This window comes from Microtus pennsylvanicus, chromosome 22 (assembly GCF_037038515.1).
Source record: "Microtus pennsylvanicus isolate mMicPen1 chromosome 22, mMicPen1.hap1, whole genome shotgun sequence".
Classification (NCBI taxonomy): Eukaryota; Metazoa; Chordata; class Mammalia; order Rodentia; family Cricetidae; genus Microtus; species Microtus pennsylvanicus.
In genome coordinates, this window is record NC_134600.1 from 7,851,795 (window position 1) to 7,861,881 (window position 10,087).

Genomic DNA, 10,087 nt, shown 5'->3' on the forward strand with positions numbered 1-10,087 from the left:
CTTCTAAAAGCATACAGTTTGTAAATTAAAATTAAATGTGACGTTTTCAATCCATGCTGAAATTCCTGCTCTACTGAAAGCCATCTGATGATGTCAGGTTCCCACAGCAAGTTCAGGGGAGCAAACAAGAGCCATCTATGAACAGACAGAGAACCAGTCCCTTCTTGATACACCAGACACAGCGATAAGAGAGGCACTCAACAGTCCCTTCACAATGACCACGAGAGCCAGAAACACCCAGGAAAATCTAAAACATGGGAAAGACTTTCACACATAAATCACATAGTGAACTTCACTGTGGGGAGGGATGTAAAAAACCTATATAAACAGAGAGGTCTGTCAGGTTTGTGGCGGCAAGACGTGGATATGAAGCTGTTCATGTGTCTGAACTTCCATTTCAATACATGCAATTCCTGAAACACACAATGAAGGCAGAGCGAAGAAGGTGGGTGTTGGAGGGAGAGAGGCCACTTGTTGGTTTCTGGCCACCCGGCTAGCTTAGACCCGAAATAATCACACAGAAACCATATTATCTAAATCACTGCTTGGCCCATTAGCTCTAGCTTCTTACTGGCTAACTCCTACATCTTAATTTAACCCATCTCCATTAACCTGTATACGCCACGGGACTGGTTTACCAGCAAAATTTCCGCACGTCCTGACTCTGGCAGCGGGCTCCATCGCCTCTGACTCCACCCTCTTTCTCCCAGCATACAGCCTAGCGTTTCCCGCCAAGTTCTGTTCTTCCCTGCCATAGGCTCAAAGCAGTTTCTTTATTCATTAACCAATAAAAGCAACACACAGTCAGAAGGACCTCCCACGTCAGGTGGGGGTGGGGCCCTAGCAGTGACGTGGGAGAACACACAGGCAGGTTTATACGCTGAGACACAATGGGGCAGCTGTGGGCACCACACAGGCTGGTAAGTACGGGGAAAAGGTGTGGATCCCAGTTCCTCTCTGGGGCGGACACACAGCGCTATTTTCAGCACATCTGCCCACGCAGGACAAATATTCTCAGCACAGCCAGGGCGCTGTGGACCTAAAGACAGGCAATGAAGGGATACCAGCAGTTACGGAGAAACAGAATTTCTCAAGAGCGTCCTGGAGGCACCAACAGTCAGGATGTGTGACAGCCTCGGCCCCTTCTCAGGACTTCATTGTCCACATCCAGAAAGGCCAGGAGGGCCTTCCTGCAAGGGAACTGACTTCAAACGAAGCAATTCAAAGGAAGTTGTTCCGACACTGGCCAAGGAACCCTTTTTTATGTAATGTATGAGCTCCCCCCCCTACTCCTTTTTTTGTGGAAACACCTATTTTGGGCAAATGCTTTGAAATGTCTAAACCAAAATCAGGGCTTAAGGATTTGAACAGAGAAAACAGGCTGAATGTAGGAATAAACTAGGTGGATAAAGGGTCGCAAAAAAACAGAGAAGTGGGTGGTGAGAACGCTTTTTAGCAAAAGGCAGCCAAGCTAGGCACAGATTTAGATGTGATCTAAGTTTGGCCCCAGACCCCATAAAAAAAAGGAAGAAAAAAAAAACTTATGCCATGTAATGTGTACGTACATGCACTAATAATAATAATAATAATAATAAATCAAGTACTCACTGAACATCATGAATAGCCCATAGCATAACACACCATGATTAGACAAGTTGACAGTCAGAGGCAACTTGACAGAATCTAGAATTATCAGGGAGACGGCCCCTGGGCAAATGACCACGTTGAGGTGGGTCTGTGGGCAGCATCTCTCTGGCCGGGAGCCTGGACCACGTAAGAGGAAAGCAGGGAGCAGCAGCAGGCAGGCACGGCCCTCTGACTCTTGACTGTGGACAATAATCTCCATCTGCGTCCAGCTCCTGAGGCCGTGACTGCCCGGCTAAGACTCACCAAGTCTGAGCCCAGAATGGACTCTTTCTTCTTTAGTTCCCCTTGTCAAGATATTCTAGCACGGTCGAGGAAAAGAGACTAAGAGAGAGCTAGCCCTCCTGTGCGGACTTGGCGTTTCCTGCCCTCCATGGCCTTTAAAACACAACATATCTGAGGTGCTGGGGAATGTCACAGGAGCACAGGGACGAAAGGTGGCCAAGGCCAAGCCCTGGTCGGGAACCCACGTGCCGTTCGCTCCCCTCCCACGCAAAATGGAACTTAATACTCCAGGCGGGAACCTCAGGGCGCAGGGCCGGATCTTCTCACATCGGAGGAAAGAAAGCCAAGGATGGAGCTGGCACCTGGGTAGCATTTCCGCCCTCTCTCCGGCTTGTTTGTTTTCAGCTTCCGTCTGGGCAGCGTATGCCCATCTCCTTCAATTCGACTATTATTCTCCTGCGGGACTACATCTCCCTCAGGTCAAGGAAGGCCTGTCTTCCTACAGATTTCTTAGCCCACAGGGTCTTCTGGGAGATGTAGTCCCCCAGGAGAATAACATCAACCACGCCCACTCTGCCCTGCCACACTGTCCTCGGAGGCACACGGGTGGCCTTTATTGCTTTTGGAAGGAGCTCAGGGTCTCACATCAGCTGGGTCAAGGCCCACCAGAAGCTGGAGGGGAAATCGGCTGAGCGCCTTTCTCCGGCCCTCTCCCCCAAGCGCTGCTCCAGTGTTGGTCTACAGGGCGTGTGTATCGCCTGTCTTGGAGAAGTTAAGGACATGAAAAGACCAAGTCACTGCTATGCCATTGACCCTGGAGAGCCCAGTAGCATCCTGGGTTGAAACACTTCAACAAATAAAGGCACGGTTCACAATCTCTAAATTCTTTTTTTCTTTGTTTGTTTCATTTTATTTTTTGAGACAGGGTTTCTCTGTAGCTTTGGAGCCTGTCCTGGAACTCACTCTGTAGCCCAGGCTAGCCTCAAACTCACAGAGATTCTCTTGTCCCTGTGTCCCAAGTGCTGGGATTAAAGGCGTGCTTATCTTGGGAAGTAATTATGTATATGAATATATACATGTATGCAGTATGGGTGTGTAAGGGGGAGGGAGGAATACTTTTAATATCTCCAGGCACATTCTGAGAACATAAATAATTCACGTGTGTCAACACACAGCTCCATCCTGCTCCTGCCCTGGTGATCACTGTGTCCCAAGGTCCCACTGTGTCTCTCTGCTCCAGCCCTAGGACACAGGTCACCTCTGTTCCCCTTCTACACTGCTGTCTAAACTAGTTCACTTCCCAGTGGGGAAGCACTGAGCACACAAATCATGTGGAATGTGTGTTCCCACAGAGTGCAGGGATGGGGTGATCTCAGAGGATCCAGGGAAGGAAGACCCTTGACACTTCCCTACGGAAGAATGTCCTCTCTAAAAGGCTCCTGCCAGGGCGGAAAAGCGTGTGCTGGGAAAATCCTCAGCCTGCGGCTCAGCGTGTTTCCAATTCTGACGTCCCACTTCCTCTCGACATCAACATTCCTTCTGGGTCTCAGCTGAGGAGCAAAGTGCTGCGTTCGTGCAGGCTTTCAGATAAAAAGAGCTAACGCGGCGTTCAAGAAACAGGAACTGTATGATCCTATATAAAGTCAACCTCGATGCTGCTGGCTTGAAATGGTTTTTAAGAAGAACCTATTTTTAGATGCTGGCGGCCTAACTTTTTCTAAAGTCACTTCCCTGTTTGTCTTACAAATAAAGTTGTTTATGTTAACGGGGTGTGGCGGCATGTACCTATAATCCCAGTGTTCAAGGGGTGTAAAAATGGCAAATTCCAGGCTAGCCTTGACTACACAGCAATAATGAGTTGGGGAAGCAGTTCCCTTGGGAAAGTGCTGGAAGCCCTGAGTTCAACCTCCACAGCCTCGTAAGAGAGCTGGTACAAGCCTGTAATCTAGCACTCTGGAAGGGGAAGCAGGAGAAACAGGGTCATCCTCAGCCACATATGAGTTCTGGGCCAGCCTGGCCTACATAAGACTCTGGAGTGGTGGGGTATTTTTTTAAGCAGTCATTTACACTTTTCAAATAAATATTTGATATTTTAGCCGGGCGGTGGTGGCGCACGCCTTTAATCCCAGCACTTGGGAGGCAGAGGCAGGCGGATCTTTGAGAGTTCAAGGCCAGCCTGGTCTACAAGAGCTAGGTCCGGGACAGGCTCTGTAGCTAGAGAAACCCTGTCTCGAAAAACCAAAAAAAAAAATTGATATTTTAAAAATAGTCCGGGGGCTGGAGAGATGGCTCAGTGGTTAAGAGCATTGCCTGCTCTTCCAAAGGTCCTGAGTTCAATTCCCGGCAACCACATGGTGGCTCACAACCATCTGGAATGAGGTCTGGTGCCCTCTTCTGGCCTGCAGACAGAATATTGTATACATAATAAATAAATAAAGTATTGATAAAAAAAATAAAAATAGTCATGTCCCTGATCTGGCCTTCTAAGCCTATTTCACAGCGGCTTTGGGAAGGATCAATAATAATACACAAGAAAGTGACCCGGGATCTGCAAAGAGCTAATAGTTCAATTATGATTATTCATGTAATTGTTTTGTTTGGTTGTTGTTTGTTTTTTTCAGACAGGGTCTCTCTCTCTCTCTCTCTCTCTCTCTCTCTCTCTCTCTCTCTCTCTGAGCCGGGGCTATCCAAGGACTCAGCAGGTCCAGGATGGCCTTGAACTCACTGTCCGCCTCTGCCCCCAGGTTACTCGGATTAATGGCCTAGAGCGATCACGTGGCCACGCCCAGCAATTCTGCAGGGTTTAGCTAGAGTCAAGCACCCAAACCTCAACTCTGTCACTTACTAGAGACCTGCACCACTCCAACAGAGCCAGAGGCAATGCACCAAGCGGGCAGGTTTGCTCACACCTAAGATCTCAGCGCAAGGAGGCTGAAGCAGGAGGATGACCATGAGTTAACAACCAGCACAGGTTATATAGTTATTCCTAAGACAGTCTTGGGATGCAAAGTAAGACCATCCTCAAAACAAAAAACAAAATAATTTTAAGCGGGCATAGTGGGATATGCCTGTAAAGTCAGCCTGGGAGTGGGAGAAGAGTCAAGAGGATCAGGGGCTCAAGGCCAACCCCGAGCTACGTAGAGAATTCTAGGCCAGCCTGGGATAACTGAGACCTTTGGCCACGTTATTTTAGAGATTAATATACAGCGACGGTGCCTGTAAAATCCTGCACATAATAAACCTACTAAATGGTAACTATAATTAGCATTAGACTGTTCAATTAAAATCTAAATGCCTAGGTACTACTGAAGACATTGGAACAGAGACAGAAGAGAGACAAACCTCACCCCAAAGGAGGCTGAGCACAAGGATGGGTGCCCAAGGGATGCCAAGGGCACTACAGCGCTCTTCTCTGTGGACCGCCCATCCCACTCCCAGCCCACGCTCTCCCCCAGTGATGTCAGCCCATCCCCACTGCCCTGCTTAGCTCTGCGGCATCCGGGGAAAGCCAGTCCTGAACTCCAGGCTTGACAGAGTGATGACTCATCCCAGAAGGGGTGCAGCCCGTTGCCAGACTTATCACACAATCCCGCAGCATCCAGGGGGACAGCCACGGGCCAGGAGCCGGCTATTTCGGGAGGCTCTCATTCACGTCTGCAGCAGCACTAAGGCCCACACGCTTTCCGTTTCGTTAATGTATGGACCAAAGAGCCCTTGGGGGGGGGGGGGGAATCCAACGGAACTGCACTTAGCAAAACAATTCACATGAATGAACAGTCTAGAACGGCGGGACAGCAATGAAGAGGAGAGTCCCTCTGTAAACTGCCAAGCAGTGTGTGTCAGCCACCGTGACAAACAGCTTGACACTTGGGCACCGTCCCACTCCAACTTCACATCACGATGGCTTTTGAGGACACGTTCCACGCACCGCTTTACAGCCTGGCCCGAAAACCTGGCCGCACTTCCGTGCACAAAGACGAGCAGGGACTTGTACAGCTTCTTTCCCATTACCACTTAGTGGGCACAAAACATTTTTTCCCCCCAGAGTAAGCTCCCAACTCGCCTTCTAAGGCTAAAAAAGGCTTTCAGCTTCAACCCCTCTTAACAACAAATGGCCCTCAACTTGTCCCGCAGGCAGTGCTGGTTCCAGCCAGCATTTCCAAACTGCACCGGGCTTTGGGTCTCTGCCATGAACACCCCACATGCATAACCATCAATGCCTGGAAATGTCAGCTCCTCCTTGGTTTTGCTTAGAATGCCCTGTTCAAAGGCACCAATCACTCAGACCCCCAAAGGCTCACCCCCAGTCCCGAGCTCAGTCCCAATCCTTCTGAGATTCTCGATTCCAATCTAGGACTGGGTCACTTTCACTAAGGCCTGACACGCTACCTTCAAATCTACTCCTCAAAAAAAATAAAAACCCCCGAGAGAAATGGTCACTGTCTCTCACTCCGGTTGGTCCACAGGGAGTGGGAAAGCACAGAGCACTTGAAGCCATGGCTCCAGCCTCAAAAACCAAACCCAAAAAGAATATAGGGTGTTTTTTTCTGGGACCGATGACAAAAGAATTCTCAACTCAGTATTACATCACCTGATTCATTTCTTTAGCAACGTCTGGTTTTCTGGTGGTTCCCAAGCCCCAAATATTTTTGGAAATGTATCATACTTACTATACTGTATGATAATGAAGACACCTATTTAGTCAAAATGATTCTACACACGCCCTAGCCGGGTGTGGTAGTGCACACCTCTAGTCCCAACACTCAGGTCAAGGAGGCCTCTGAGTTCCAGGTCAGCCAGGGAATAAACCCTGTGTCCAAAAAAAAAAAAAAAAAAAAAAAAAAGTGGTTTGTTGGTTTGTTTGTTTTGGTCTGCCTATTTGAGCCACAGTGAAATCCACAGATACGCAAGCACACAAATATCCTTCCTGATTTACTCTAAAATCCTTAAAAAAGAAGGAAAAGAAAGAAAAGTTCTTCATCCATTATAACTAACAAGATCTGCTCTCAGCAAACTCCCATAGCCAGAGCCTACAACTTTAAGGAAGAACAGAACTTGTTGCAACAATTAGTGCTAGGCCGTAGCATGAACAAAGTACCGCAAATAAACTCCACAGGCCTTTAGACAGAAGGTTGTGTTTGTAATTAACTCCAACGCACTCTCATCACCCCCCGCCCCTCCCCAGCGCTCCACCCGGCCCAGCACCCTCCAGGGCTCCCATTCCCAATCTGGTTTCCATTCGAGCCCCGCCCCCTTCCCCAAGCCTCTCTGGGACTGTGAATCAATCCCATCCCGGGCAGGAAACGGGACCCGGGGCAGCCCCCACCGCTGTGGCGGAACAAAGGAGTGGAGCGCAGCTGCACGCGCAGGGCGACCCACCGGGTCCTGCGCCCCTCCCCGTGCGCCGCGGCCATGGCACACCGCACCTGAACCCCACTCCCCAGGACGCCCCTTTGTTCTACCTCCACTTCTCCCTCCCACAGGAAGCCATAGCCTGTCCTTCCACAGAACCCAGGGCTAGGAAACTCCAGTGGGTCAGAGGGATGGAGGGGGGAGGGTGCGGGTGGGCCCGCGGAAAGCGGGGTCCCCCGGTGCCTATAGTTACGAAGCGGCTATCATATATTGAGAGCAACTTAGTTTCCAAGCCCCCGCCCCCGCTCCCGCCGCCCCCCGAAGGTACACGGAGCAGCGATCGCTCTCGATGACCTCGAAAGCGCGTGGGTTCACGCTGGAGCGCTGCCGCGTCCCACACTAGCGCCCCGGGAGCCGATCGCCGGCTGCGGCTGAGCCCAGGGCCGCGCGCACAAAGGCACGGGGCGGGAAGGGACCCGGCACGGCGAGCGCAGCATACCTCGCCCGGGCGCCTGCTCTGCCTCTCCGCCTCCGCGTGCTGCTCGCTGGCCGCCGCCTGGGGATCGCGGCTAGGAACCGATGCGGGGCTCGTGCCACAGCTGCTGCCGAGGGTCCCGCGCCGCTCAGCCGACCGTGCGCCCCGCGTCCCTACGCTGCGTCCGCCGGCCCGGCTCCGAGTGCGCTGGCTTCAGGCGCGGCGGCGGCGCGGCCACTCCCCTCTCCCGGCGGGGGCGGCGACCTCGCCCGGACGCGCCCCTCGTTCCCCGGCCGCGGCTCACCAAGGCGCAGGCCTCACAGCGCCCCCCGGTGAGCACCCTGAGGCTGGGGACACCCAGGGACGCGCGCTGACCCTTCACCTTGGTCTCTGAGAGATCTGCGTATTGCAGACCAGAGATGCAGAGCCCGACAGCTACAAGAGGCTTGGCCTCGAACACCGGGACAGAGAACATTCCTCTCCGTGTAATCACCTCTCCTAGGTCAAAGTTTGGGTGCCAAAGAATATCACAAAACGCGAATTTACTGAAAAAGAAAACAGCGCGTGGTGCGACACTTGTATTGTCTCTATCGTTCACATAGATATTGAATATAGCGTTGGGTACTGGGCAGTGACTGACAGTCACTTGATCATAGTAGAATCAGGACCCCCCAGCTTCTCCTGGCCACCCTGGGATTCAGGACAGAGCCACATGACCTTGGGTCTGGCTTCATCCTGGAAGAGGGAAGGGTGTTCATCAAACTTACTCACGGGGTGAGGTGAGGATTACTTGCTGCGGTGTTAAAAGCACTACAGACACAGTAATTATTACTCATGAGTCGAACTGCTTTATCCTGTAATGAAATAAATTGCCGTAAATGGGGCCAGGTTTAAATGCACTGACCTATATCTGGAAACCGGCGCTAAAATAAGGTGAACCAAAGCTTTCAGCCCTTATATAGTCAGTCACTCTGTCAACACCGGCGCTGGGATTTATCAGATGCCACCAGGAACTCTGCAAACTGTGTCTGCTTGGTGTTCTAGCTCCGCGGTGCCACCATCAGCACCGGGCAGATCTTCAGCTGGCAGGATAATGGTCTAAGCTAACATATTTTGAGCTTTGGGTACGATATTATTTAACCCTCCCCAAAATCTGCGAGGTGAGTTACTTTCTTCTTTTTGTGTTAGAGACCAGGACAACCAAGGACAGAGACAACATCTTCCTTTCCAGTGATACAGCGATGGAGAAACCACAAATCCTTTGGTCCATCTTTCATTGGGGACAGCTGCATTCCTCTTGAATGCAGGCTGGACATACGGCTGAACTGTAACAGACAGGATACAGGGGAGTGAGGTGGCCAACCCAGCTCCTAAAGGATATGTCTTTTCACACACACCGCCTCCCCACCCCACCCCAGGTAGCCCAGGTTGAGAGTACCAGTGTCGGCTTCTCCAGGCGTGACCGGGTGAGCCTTTCAGATGACTCTAACCTCAGTCACCATCCACCCCATGGGGTGAGACCTAGAGAGAACGCGCAGCTAAGTGAAGTCAGTCCCCAGACACAGGAGCCCTAAGAAGACTTTGTCATTGGAGTGTTTAGTAATAAAACCAACCATGCTTGGCCTAGTGGCAGCACGCTGGCCTCCATCACAGGCTAGCAAGAAAGCTAGCCCAGGCCTTGACGACCTACTACGAGGAAGACAGCAGCCCTCGGCTTCCAGAGAAGCAACACACCGACCCGCCGCCTGGCAACGTGTTGTAGACACACACTTTTAATTTGCCCCTGATCGTTGGCTCCACGTGCTTATAGCAACTGGATAGTAGCAGAACCTCTGAACCCCTCTGGCCAAGCTACCTTTCTAAAAACAGCAAATACCAACGACAGGTTCGTAGACTGTAAGTCAATTGCTTGAAGAATAGGGAAACACAAAAAAAAAATTGAGACAGAAGTCTGTGTGTCATAGACTGGCTTCAAACTCGCTATGCAGCCAAGGGGGACTGATCTCCCCGGGTCCACCTCCTGTGCCCTTGGGATTACACACAGACCCAAACAAACGCCCATTTCACGCTGTGTTGAGGAGGAATCCTGGGCTTAGACATGCCTCATGCCTGGCAAGCTCTCTGCTATCCCAGCTACATTCACAGACCTTTTTTTTTTTTTTTTTCAAAGCAGGCTTTCTCTGTATAACAGCCCTAGCTGTTCTGGAACTAGCAGCTCTTGTAGATCAGGCTGCCCTCGAACTCAGAGATCCGCCTACCTCTACCTCCCTCCCGAGTGTCAGGATTAAAGGTGTGCACCACCACCTCCTGGCCTAGAATTTTTCATCATAGACGTTGACCGGGTCTTAGTAAAGAATTTGGGACAAGAAACTTCTCAGTGGGACTGTTTCG

General features: G+C 51.0%; 1 protein-coding gene across 3 annotated transcripts in view; it reads right to left on the reverse strand.

The window, feature by feature from the left end:
* Positions 1-7,901, reverse strand: part of LOC142839679 (unconventional myosin-Ib) — a 152,865-nt gene extending 144,964 nt beyond the window's left edge. For 2 of the 3 annotated variants that reach the window (XM_075955912.1, XM_075955911.1), the window contains exon 1: positions 7,721-7,901. The gene's annotated coding sequence lies outside the window, so the exon portion shown is untranslated. The remainder of the gene's footprint in view (positions 1-7,720) is intronic. The other variant, XM_075955910.1, reaches the window with a different exon arrangement.
* Between the last annotated feature and the right edge of the window lie 2,186 nt (positions 7,902-10,087).